Source organism: Bolinopsis microptera, chromosome 12 (assembly GCF_026151205.1).
Source record: "Bolinopsis microptera isolate Bmic1 chromosome 12, MBARI_Bmic_1.0, whole genome shotgun sequence".
Taxonomy (NCBI): domain Eukaryota; kingdom Metazoa; phylum Ctenophora; class Tentaculata; order Lobata; family Bolinopsidae; genus Bolinopsis; species Bolinopsis microptera.
Window position 1 is genome coordinate 6,787,803 of NC_087083.1, and position 13,798 is coordinate 6,801,600.

Below are 13,798 nucleotides of genomic sequence, written 5' to 3' on the forward strand. Positions count from 1 at the left end.
ATATTTGTGAAGGAGCTGTGACAGTTTGACGTGTTTATTATGAAATAATAATATATTTTAGATAAAATAATCAGCAAACTGGTAATATGATTTCTTAATGTGTCAATAATTCATTACTTTCGAAACTGATAACGAACACGGCAAGTAGTGACTTGTATTAAAATGTGGCATATTGGAGAACTGATGTCTGGCTCTCAACTAATGCCCAAACAACGTATACTTGTGAATTGCCTTCTCCCTCCCTATAATAATAACTCTATCTCTCTCTCTCTCTCTCTCTCTCTCTCTCTTTCTCTCTCTCCAGGGTACGACTGTTTGGTATATCAAGCTGTGGCTGTGTAGATTGAGAGCAATCCTCACCTAGACTATAATTCTATTAAACCATTACAGCAACAATGATTCAGCTAGAATTTAGTAAATAAAAAAATTTGTTAATGAAATAATACTCTGACCCAGGCATAACGCCGTGTAAATAGCTTAAAAGGGTTAGAAGGCCACCTGTTCTCCGAGAGAAGAACGCCAATCGAGTTTTAATAAAATAAATATTTTCATAAATATTTTCAAAATAACTGATCTTTGAAAAATCGAATCCACGATCTAGAGCCAGTTTGGACAACAACGTATTCGTAATTTCATTTTATTTCTACGCAGTATCCATTTGGAAATTGTTTCGCATACAAACAAAATGCTTTACTTCGAATTACCGTATAGTGCACACCATGCGTGATAATGAACAATAAGTTAATATTATATGAAGATAACTGTATAACTATTAGAAGCAATACCTGTTTACGTGCACAGATACAGACCCAACTAACTAACAGTGGAACTGAGGAATGTGGGTTTGATTAGTGCGTGTGTTTCCATAACAGCATAACATAATGTTTCCATAACACATAACGTTTCCATAACACATAATGTTTCCATAAGGAATGTGTGAAGAAGATCACCCCTCCCTCCCTCCCACATTGCTAGTGTGAACTAAGCCAGGGAAATGCAGAATGTAGTAAAGACTTTACAGTTACAGTTACATGGCGTGATCAGGTAAAACACACAAAACTGAAGCTCCAGAACTGAAGTTCCAGAACTGAAGCAGTGAAGTGTGCGACTGTTCCAATACTATTGCAGTGTAGTCAATAGCCAATAGTGCGTGCTCTGCAACACTCCAGCAGTGGAGTCAATAGTGTGCTCTGCAACACTGCTGATTTGGTGAGTAACTTCCTAATTAATTAGATACGTTTATTGTTGCACACACACTAGATATAATATGTAGATATTGCTAACATATCATTAATCACAAGCTGCAAGGCAAATGTTGGCGAATAGTGGCGAGTTTGACTAATAAGCTGACGATAAAGCGCATGTTCTAATGCTGGTAGCTCCATATTTGGTACAAGAGAGTCAATCATATCCTTATATGGGCATCACGTGGTCAAGAGACAGCCAAAAATCAAACGTAATGTTTTGACGTATCAGAAAACCTTTTGACGCACAGTTCGCTCACAATAAACAGTTGAACGTCTGAGCTAAGAGAAAATGTTCAAGTGTAGGTGATTGCGCGCTGTTTTGCATTACACAATATTGGGAGACCACGTGATGCCCATATAAGGTAGCTTGACACGTGATGCCCATATAAGGTAGCTTGACGCATGTATCCTTGTAAGATATTAGGAAGAGCACAATTTTCATTATGAGATTAAGGGAACACGGTAAACTTTGTTTTCTACAACAGGTTGATTGTTTTCAGATAACCCATCTGTGAGCAATTACAGCTGCCCTAATGGAGATTTTTTGCTGGACTGGAGTATGAATAAGGCAGCAGCGATACTGCAAGAGCGGTCGAACTGTAAGTTGACCCAGTAGAGGAATCTACGAATCTCTCCTGAGTAAGTGGCTAAACTAGCAGTTGTGTGATGACGGCACTTGATGCATGATGACGTCACGATGGCTAAACTAGCTGCTATCACAAAGAATGTACTTACGGGCTCGTCTCACTTTTAGTCCCACCCGCACTTTCCTCTCTGAGTTCCTCTTCATGTGTCTCTGTGTCTCTGTTCCCCTCCGTTCTTTATTCCCTCGCATCCAGCCAGGCAGTGACATTATCACTACTACTTGTACTGAGTACTAATACTAACAAGACAGCAAGATCTAGCTCACAAGCGCTGATACGTGTTTCTTACTGAGTCCCAAGTGTCGTGATGCAATAAAAACTAATAACTAGTGACTAACACTACAGGAAACTAACGGATTCTAAACGTTTAGCGAGACGTTTGGTTAATTGATTTGATGCGACGTATTCTGCGGAAGTGATTCTTGTTTTGGATTTAATTGTTGAAAACCATTTTCTTGGTTGCTTTAAAGTCATACGTTATACCGAATTAAGTGCGGCTGTAAATCGCGAGTTTTAATGAGAGAATCCCACAAATATTGGTACGTTTAAGTTAGACGGTAGCCAAAAAAACGTGTTCCAAGCCGTTTTACAAATCAACAGCAAAAAAACCATTCCTAATTAATACTGGCAACCACAACTTTTGGTAAAATGCCCGCCAGTATATATTGTATTCTATCAAGCGATACATACATGTGCTGACAGGAGACGGAGACAAACCAATAAAAATAATATCTTGCATCAAATACAAATACAAATATACGTGTACTCCACAAAGCTTATAGAAAAAATACCGCGAAAACGGCTACCAAATAACGTACTCGAATTTTTCAGAGTAGAATCCAATAAGGTATGAAATATGGCGTCACCATTATCAGTACCATGAGGTACATAATATAATTATGTTAGGAGCCATCTACTTAGGACGTTAATTCTTCCAAAATTTCCGGACGTCCTGATTTTCAGAAACCACCCCCCCCCCCCTCCCCCTGTCCGAATTTGTCCGAAATTCCAAAACCGCCCCCCCCCCCCCCCCTCTCGCTATTTGTCGGACGTCCTAAGTAGATGGCCCCTTATCTAAATTAATTATCGTCAATTTATGAGTACTACCAATTAATTATGTTTTGGGAAAAATAACCATTAATTTTTAACATCTTATCTTGATTTTTAACAGGTCATGAGCAATGATAACTTGTATTCAAGTATTACGTTAATTTTAAGTATTCTAAGATAATGCGGTGGTACTCATCCTTATGGAAAAATGATACAATAATCGTGGATAATTATGTAATTCTAGACAACAATAAGACTAAAATCTCAAACCGAACATTACATAACGATACAAATACCCAGATCAGCGGCTGTTAGTGTATATTCTTAAGTTATACAGTGTATTTATAGAAACCTATAGATCTAGACTTCGAGTAGCGAGATCAAGAGTACGAAGCATTAGGTTGCACCAGATCTAACGTTTTACTAGAGTAAATAAAATATATAACGTTAGATCTGGTTGATAATTAGAATATATCACGCGACCAGATCTAGATTCTAGCGGTTAATAATTAGAATCTATCACCTGACAATATATTCAGATGTATGATTTTATAGTTTAGATTGTACAGTGCCCGCATGATCTAACAACCTCCGTTTTAAAGAACGTAACCAAAGACTAACGAGCAAATTTCAAATAGCTATAGCCAGGGTAGGAAATCGGTTGAATGGTCGGTTCTATTTCAGCTGCTTATAATGGGTTTATTTAAATTTTCATTGGTCTCGCTAAAACAGTCGACAAAAGAACAGGAATTAAACAGGAACTAAACAGGAATTAAACAAGAATTAAACATGGGAATAAACAAGAATTAAACAAGAACAAAACAAGGACAATAGACAGGAAGATTGTAGAAAGTCCTGTTGTTATTCTTTAAGATCTCGCTTAAACAATTGACAGAGGAATAAAACAAGAATTAAACATGAGTTAAACAGGGTTATTAGACAGGAAGAAAGTCTCGTACCTCCGCATGCAACCCACAGTGGTGAGAAGTAGACGGGTGTCAAGTTTGGCAAATAAGACGTGGAAACTAGACCACGTGATGCCCATATAAGGAGATGGGTGAGGGCTAGTTCCACAGTGTCGTCACGTCTGAGAGGACAACTGGGCAGAACTGCAGGAGAAACTTCTTCGTTCTCCCACTAGTATTGTACACTAATAGTGTACCGTGCAGTTGCCAGCTACTCTAGTGGTTAACAGACTGTGCTTCATTCAATAGGGCGGTTCAAGAAGTGCAAACCTAGCCAGAAATTACAGATTATTTTCCGAAGCCGTATTATTTAAATTAGTACAGTTTTTTTCGTCAATTACCTAGCAATATATAGTATATAGGTGCAGCTGGTATTAATATTGAAAACTTTGGCAGAAGTCAGCTGTTTCTCTTTATTCAGTGCCAGAAAAAAGTGTGGCTTTTTTACATAAAGGGCTAAATGTTATTCCGTCTCAACGTACAACAGACATTGAGTAAAAGCAGTCGCGATCAGGATAGCTTTAAGAACTTTAAACTAACGGAAATAGCCAGCAAAAATGTCACTAATTCACAATACCTCCAAATTATTACGTTATAAGCCATTTGCAAATTAATGACATCTCTGCTAAATACCAATCAGCAATAAATACCGTTTACTCAAATCAAGCAGCCATTAAACCACTCAACTCCTTCATAAATATCACGATGAAGGAAAAATTAGAACATGACTCGCGAATAAATATGTACGTGTACTTATATATATAAGACGTGTACAAACTTTAGAAAAACTAGATCGAATCTGTCCGACACTGAATCACTACATTTTCAAATGAGCGTAATGAGGTTAGTACAAAATAGAGAGTTCACCCAGAAATGAATACATATAGAGTTTAAAAACAGCGAATGGAGACTGTAGTAAATAAGTAAATGCAGCGAATAGAGACTATAGCAAATAGATAAATGCAGCGAATAGAGACAGTAAACATATAATATATAGTAAATACCTGATACCGTTTAAATACCGTTCAGGATGCATGCATTCAGCATTCCAGATGACAAACGCAAGAAATGAATAGTTCCTGAATTAGTAATGTTTCCAAACACACCCGAACATTGGAAACTTAACGAATTTTCAAAGTATCTAAGATATTTATAAAGGAGCTAAGTAACCGGACCGCATAACGACAGCATCTCATCACCACAGCATTAAACCAAGCCCACAGGGCTCCCCACACGAGCACGATGGCTTTACTTTTAATTCTTGATTCGCAAATTGTAAAAATCGGCCGATTACCGGATTATCTCGAAAGGCTCTGACAAATTTGGTAACTCCATAAGAAGGCCAGATAAAGTTTGGAGGAATATTACATCTCCCAGCTCAAACACAAAGTGTTATTTGAAGTGAAGTTTGATCGATTTCGATAGAACTGAATATTAGTGGGAAGGGAAACCATATTTGTTTTAACACAGAGAAAGATTCTGAGTTTTAATTGTTCGATATTGGAAGCGGTCGTTGTTACGTGTCAGTTCCTCAGGAGTATCCAGATTCCAGATCTATAATGCACGTTCTCAAACCTTTTACGGAAATTAAACAAAGATTTGTAAAAAATTAATTTAAATTAAAAACAACATACGTCATACTACAGAAATACGATTTAGAAAAATTAAAAGAACGAATGCAAAACAAATTAATTTTAAAGTGTTTTTAGACGAACAATTTGCAGTTTAAAATCGGCGCCGATAAACCTCAAAATAGCGGTTTTACGACATTTCATGAACGGTAGACGATAACATGATAGGGTGAAAGGAACCCAAAGTATCTAAGATATTTATGAAGGAGCACTACACTCATGCTCAAACCAGAAGCCCGACTACACAATCCTTCCTGTTACTGATATTAACTGGTACATTCATAATTATATCATCCACTGATAGTACTGTTGTTAGGTGTGGACTGTAGGGTCCACATAATTATTCATAATTATGCAATATTACGATATGTATGCTTTGCCAACACTTCTCTTGATGAAATGTGGCCCCCTTGGAAGGTTTAAGGAAGGGAAACTTATTTAAAGGAAGAGAAACCAATGGCCACTTATCACTAGCCCTTTTAACAATACCAATCAGTAGCCCCGATGCTCATAAGAAAATACAAGGAAACGTCTTAAGCGGTATGACAATGAGGAATCAACATGTCAAAACCGTTCTTATGTGCCACGTGACTCAAACCAGCCGATCAGGAAGCTGTATTCTAGTCACGTGACTCAAACCAGCCAATCATAAAGGAGAATTTTAGTCACATGACTCCAACTATACTCTGAGTTCTCGACGAGAGAGAAGTGTTAAACGGAGTGTGCAACGTCAAGAAAGAAGAGGAGAGCTCTGCAGTTGACAGGGCAAGACCGTGTTAATGGTCACCCAATTATACTACCCTTCCACGTGAGCCTGCACGTGGGCTAACACGTGGGCTATCACGTGGGTTGTCACGTGACACATCACGCAGGTTTAGATATCTCCCCTAACTTGCATCTAGTATCTAATCTACTCCTCCTAGTCAGAGGTTTACATTCGATAGTTTATTGAATTTTATGACGCAGTTGTTATCGGTGAGGAGACGACTGTATTATAACTGGAGTAGAAGTGATGTCCAGGAGCGACTCTAACTGTACAACAGGTTGTTTAATGTTAGTACAGGAGCACTGAACTGACCTTGAGCCCTGTCAGAGAAGATACACTGACGTATATTCAGTCTGTCAGTCTCTTCAGAAAACTGCAGTTGAAGAGTTATTCAGACTTTTAAATACTGATGATGACATCTCGACTAGAGGTATATTAAGACTCAGCGAAGAAAACATTTGACTCCTCGTTTTAATGTTGATTAAATCAATGGCAGACTTTCACAGTTGCCAAATATCGAATTAAAGGTGTCTTGAAAATAAAGATAAAGTGTCTTGAAAATTACTAACTCAAACCACTAACTTAACACCAAGAAGAGTTTCCAGTCTCCTGCTGAAGGCAAAAAAATGCCGAAAACCAGACACTAGATTGAAACAATACCCAAAACAAAATACTAAATCAGCGTTGACTAATAAATGCAAAAGCAGACTGGGCATGAAAGGGAACCCCTAGAAACTACACTAGACAACTACACTAGTTACCCCTGGTTACACTAGACAACTACACTAGTTACCCCTGGTTACACTAGACAACTACACTAGTTACCCCTGGTTACACTAGACAACTACACTCGTTACCCCTGGTTACACTAGACATCTACACTAGTTACCCCTGGTTACACAAGACAACTACACTAGTTACCCCTGGTTACACTAGACAACTACACTAGTTACCCCTGGTTACACTAGACAACTACACTAGTTACCCCTGGTTACACTAGACAAATACACTAGTTACCCCTGGTTACACTAGACAACTACACTAGTTACCCCTGGTTACACTAGACAACTACACTAGTTACCCCTGGTTACACTAACCAACTACACTGGTTACCCCTGGTTACACTAGACAACTACACTCGTTACCCCTGGTTACACTAAACAACTACACTAGTTACCCCTGGTTACACTAGACAACTACACTAGTTACCCCTGGTTACACTAGACAACTACACTAGTTACCCCTGGTTACACTAGACAACTACACTAGTTACCCCTGGTTACACTAGACAACTACACTGGTTACCCCTGGTTACACTAGACAACTACACTCGTTACCCCTGGTTACACTAGACAACTACCAGACAACTACTGAACTACAGTAAACGCACGTTACCAGATACTAAAACCAATGATAAGATGTACAATGTCTCAATGTGGTAAATAAGCAAATGACCAAACAACTTTAAAGGACGATCAACACTTACTAGTGTAACAAGGGTAACCAGTAGTTGTCTAGTGTTACTGGTCACTTACTAGTGTTACTGGTCACTTACTAGTGTTACTGGTCACTTACTAGTGTTACTGGTCACGTACTATACTGGACTATACTGATCAGGTATAGTCAATGCTGAAAGGGGATCCCTGGCTATACGGACAAATGAAAAAAAATCAATTAACATCGGCACAGAACTACAAAATGAGGCGAATGACTGCAATGAAAAACTGAAACCCCAGCAGTCAAATAGTAAGAAGGGGAAAAACCAGAAATTCTCAAAAACATATTCTAGATATGGTAATGAATAAATGTTCATTTGAGGGCAAATGAGAACTACCCAAATAGAAATAGGATTCACTGGCACAACATCCAAAACAACATAATATTCATATTAAAATTTTATCACCGTAAAATAACATAACCGCAGTTGTAACTGTGTAAATTCTGTAACATATATTGAAAAAACCAAAGTCGGACGGAGAAAGAACCCTTATTATAGAGACCCGGTAAACAGTAGAAACACCCTCTAACAACCACCAACTACAGAGTTGGGAACACAATATGATTACGAGCTCCAGAGAGCCCTATAAACGAGGTATTACATGAACATTGGACCAACAGTAGAACAGTAGTACTGGTAGGACTGTACACTAGAGCTGTAGTAGGTCTTTTCTCCGAGTTAATTGCAAGAGTACTGATCCCTTCTGACTAATGTAACCTGGACATGGTTTCTCATTCTATTTACTGCTCTGCTCTGCCTATATGACTTTACTAAATGGACCTTACAGTCTACGGAGCCCTCTTAATCTACGCGGTATTCTTTGTTCAACCTAATTCATGAGACAGTTTTAATTCAACTCTCGGTTTAAGAAACCCTTTTAAAATTACATAATCTTACAATGACGTCACTAAGCTAAATGTGACGTCACCAGTCTAAATATGACGTCACCAAGCTGTGATGTTATACTAAAATGAGCACTGTGGTGTCTTCAAGCGTCACTAAAATGAGACACTCTGGACAATCACTGGAGAGAGGCGGAAACTATTCAATTAACAGCAGCATGTACAGCGGAGAAGGAGAGTAAATACTTGCTGTGCAGAACAGTCAAGCGTTTAACTTAGCGTCAGTAGTCAGTGTGATGACGTCACGTGTCAGTGTGATGACGTCATGTTCGTAATATCAGCCCACTTTCTCCGAATGACTGATAGGGTGGGGATCCTCATGGAGGTATAGAGAACGTGAGTTTTAAAGTTACATAATTATTGTACCCCGCATCCTTGAAGATATAACACTACATGTCATATGGCATAATTAAAATTAGCAAAGATGGTGGTATCAAAAAATTTGCGAAGCTGACAAAGGAAAAAGAAATAACGACGATCACAGTCACAGCTATGATCGTGAAACTATTGCACATTATGCGAGGATTCTATTTTAGTGCAGTTATTGGACATATCCTGCTACAGCAGAACAATACGTTACTACAGCAGAACAATACGTTGCTGTATGAATAAAAAGGAGTTAATATTGAAATTAGATACATAGCTTCTATAGAGCCTACCAAACAGGATGTAAATTAGAATTTAGAACTTAAGGTGCAACTTCTGATCATTAGCAGAGATCGAATCAGAACACACCCCGGTCCTTATAATGACAGGTAACAGTGTAACAACAGTGTGACAACAGTGCAACAACTCTGTAACAACTCTGTAACACCTGATGAGTACTTGACAAACAAGTAGTATGTATGTGCTAAAAACTTAAAAAGCACCATATCTAGCCGTGTATTACTATTATCGTGTGTGTTGCAGGGAAATGGTATTTATTTGTATATCCACTTCCAGCTAATAAAAACACGTGATGCCCAAATAAGGTAATGATAAGACTAACAGTTAGTATAAAATAAACAGTTACTGTGAGTAGTGGCGTGAGATATGCAAGTATGCGGCATTATTATTCCTACTTTAATCAAATATCAACATTATTCGCTGGATGATTAGTCAATTTGTACAAATTCTTGGACGGTTAGTGTAACACTACTTACCAATGACAGAGCTAATACTCCTATTACTAGGATGTATTGGGAGATTATATAATCAACACTAACAGCTATAAACTCGTTCAATCTTGCCACGCAAATAATCACTAACGATAGTACTAGTTGAGTAGTTGCGAGAGAATGTTAGTACTTACTGATATTAGTTTCTAACACTACTCTACTAACACTTACTAGTATACTAGTGTTTACTCCTTTTTTTTTTGTTTGAAAACCAGTTTTTGCTGGTACCCATAAGGGCTTTGGAACCAATATATAATAAATTGTATGAATAAATCAAATCCCCGTGGGGCACGCGACATTCAAGATCTAGTTGCAAGCACATGTTATAAAACATTGTAAAATAGCCTCAAGACCAGAACTGCATATTGCTTGGGCTTCCAGCCCAGTTTGCTCAACAGTTCGTGGCCTACTTACCTAACTTAAAACCTTAGTGCAATGCTTGCAACAACTAAAATCCTATTCTATAACTAAGTTACCCTATTACGTATAATCTAGAAGAGTGATGCAAAAAGTCAACTGATAACGCAACACAGTCTAATCATACTCTTATCAGTAGTTCCTCTAACCTCTGTTCTCAGTTATACAAAAAGTTTTAACTCTATGAAATTAACGTCACACACATACACAAATGCTTGACTTTCTCAAATAATTAGTCACTCAGCGACACAAACTTTGTTGTTTTTAATGTAATATTTCTTGCTCGGGTCCTTCTTGATTCCCTCTTTCATTTCCTGTACGAGCTTTTGGCGAGAGATTCGCTCATCCTGCGACCTGTCTGGAGATAAGTAGAGTTTGTTGTAGTTGAAATTGTAGTCTGCCACATCAACCGATTTCAAGACTTTTGCTCTGCTCAGAAATTCACGTACAATTTCAGGATCTCGCAAAGTAACTTTTATCGGCCGTGATCGAGGGCTGTCAGACTTCTTTACTCCACTCTCTCAATGTTTGTTATAGTCGGCCTTCCAATGAACTTCATAAAACCCCAAATATCACCCACGAGATCCCGTTCGTTCATTTCTTGCTCTTCACATTCGAGCTGTTCTGGGGCCCCGAAGATGATAAAGTTTTTCGACCGATCATCTTCTGTAATCGCCGATTTCACAGCCATTTTGATTTTAGCTGGAGAGATATCAGAAGCTACGCTGTTATTCTTCACAACATCTGTAAACAGTTTCATTTCTGTTTTCACTGTCTCCTTCACTGAAGCTAGTTTACCAGATTTGCATTGGATGAGCTCGTTCTGAGTTTTTATCTGTTCTGATTTCTGTTGGTCAAGCGTCTCTGCTGCTGATCTCAAAACATTTCTCGATTTACATATCATAGACCCCATCTTCAAAACTATTTCGGTTATTACATCCTTTGTAACGCCTTTTGGCTTGAACAAGTCATGAGTGAGGTCCTCTAGTTTCCTGCAATTAAGATTCGCTAAAACCGAGTCTGATAAGTCCTCAATCTGTTTCTCCAGTTCGTGAAGTGTACTGACCGAAAATTCCATATTGTGTATACTTCGTGTATAGCAAAGCTGCACAGTAAAAGGCAGTGCAATTACCTATTTACTGATAAGAGACAACTGATATCAACTCACAAGCGAAAAGATTGATTGCACACTCGTAGAGCGTAATTACTAGAGCGTTACTTATACCTATCTTAAAGACGTTAGAAATATAACAGGTAACGTAATTGTAACAATAAAACCATTTTATAACAATAACGTTGCACATTTAATTTTAACGTCAGCATAAAGTATGAGGGCTAAGAGTGGATCAGTACAAACATATTATATTTGAGTATACGGTGCTTTACCAGGCAGTGGCTCACTCGCAAAATACGGTACTTTGTGTATCGCACCCAGGTGCCGAGCCCAATTACCGAAATCTTCTAATAATCCAGAAATGTACAAGCTCTTATGTACACTGTCATGCTGGTGCAAGCTTGTTTTACAAGTTTATGTGCGCCCCGAGTGTACGAATAATCAATTAGTCAATAACTAGCCAGTAATTTGGAAGGGATTGTTTATAAGCTGTGCCTAGAGGGGGTTCTGTATGTAAATATGTTAATTAAAGCTATTAATTCTAAGTGAGATTGTGTAGAGAATTGGACTATAAGCTAGCTAACAATTACCTATACTTACCTATGAAATAAGTAATGTAGAACAAGGACTAGTTACTAGGTAACTGTTATGTTACCTAGTAAGCAATGTAGGACAGTGTATGTTAACAATTAGGGTTGCTACTATTTACTAAAATAGAAGCAGATTTAAGTGGGCACATATAGTATCAACTACAACAACACAAATGTAGCTGCAAGGCAATCAGCGAGCTTATGTCACAGTCAGGTCACGTGACAGAAACTCCGCAGTCACGTGGCTAACACGTGATAGACACGTGTTCTAGTCATGTGACTGATACCATTGTGGTGCGTGCTGGTATCGGGGCTGAATCGTCCCAGCTAGTAAGGTATATTGCTCTCATTTCTAGTCACATATAGACATCTCACATTGTGTGCAATAACGCTGCAATGAGGCAACTACCTTATCGGACCTTATTTGTAACTATATGTTACATACATTCCACTAGAAGAAGCCGACTCTCGTAGTTAGATACAATCAGGAGTAAACAACAGTCAGTCCTCTGCGGTGTTTAGCAGTCTAGCAGCACTGGGATTCGCAGGGCAGAATCGATTAGTTCAAACACAGTTAATTAGTGGGTGCTGAATATTTGAAATCACCGTGGGATTATGTGATCAGCTTTGGACAAGTATATTTTACCCCAGACTTCACATTCGACAAGTGGGAAGTGTTTTCTTGTAGAGCATATTGTAATCAACCCAGAATTTGTTTTGTAGGGCCAGCCTTGAGAATATACTACGGGTCATACTTAAAATTTATTCTTTATTCAACTAAAACCTAAGTAAAAGAGAGTCACGCTAGAATAAAAGTGAATAGAAACGTTTTGAAGAAGCAATAAAGGGAGTCATCGGTTAAAGAAGAATCTGTTAAAGTACAGTACAACCCTAAAGTAGGGAGTTTTACTGTATAAACATAGTATATAGTAACACATAGTTCGGCTGTGGTAAAGCACTTTAATGGGACTAATTCGACGTTTAACAAGGGATTGTTTAACATGTTTCCAATGATCTAATTATCATCTGACTACTAGTTACTAGAGTACTAGTAGTACTAGTACTCTACTGTACAAGCTCCTACTTTTAAAGATTGAATACGAATCATGACGGGACAAGTTCCTCAATCTGTAGAGAACTACAAAATGTGGTGTAATAAAATCAGCAGTGTGCTGTTATAGCAACATGTTGTGGGGGCAAATCACATTTTGTTTTAACACGTGACAGCAACACGCTCAAATAATGTACCCAAAACAACAGTATTCTCACCATGTAAACAACAACGCACAAGTTTACACATGTTTATTAGACCTTCCAGCCCTATTCTCACTCAGCCTGAACACTAATATCAATCAGCCGCTTCACTGCAATCTCAACCAATCAGAGCTCAGTATCAGTGTCACGTGACAAAGCTAGATTGTCACGTGACAATCTGGCTTTGTCACGTGACACGTAGACTTACACGTGGGTTTATATGCAGATTAATAGGTTTGAAGCTGAACCTGTCTCATGTGAGTGTGTGACAGCTTGAGTTCATGATGTCTCTCTTATATCCACATTACGACTCATACAGTTCCTGAATTATTCATGTCACATGACTGAATTATGTACGTCGCGTGACTGAAATACTCGCGGCTGAGATCTCCTTCGCGTGGTGATCATATCACGTGATGGCCATATAAGGGTATGATTGGTGTATATTAGTTTCAGAATAGTTACTAAACACGAAGGGTTTCATAAATGTCCTGGAAGCTCATAATGGCCAATAGAGCAATAAGGAGTATATATCATTTCTGGGCAGGCCAAACATAACAAAT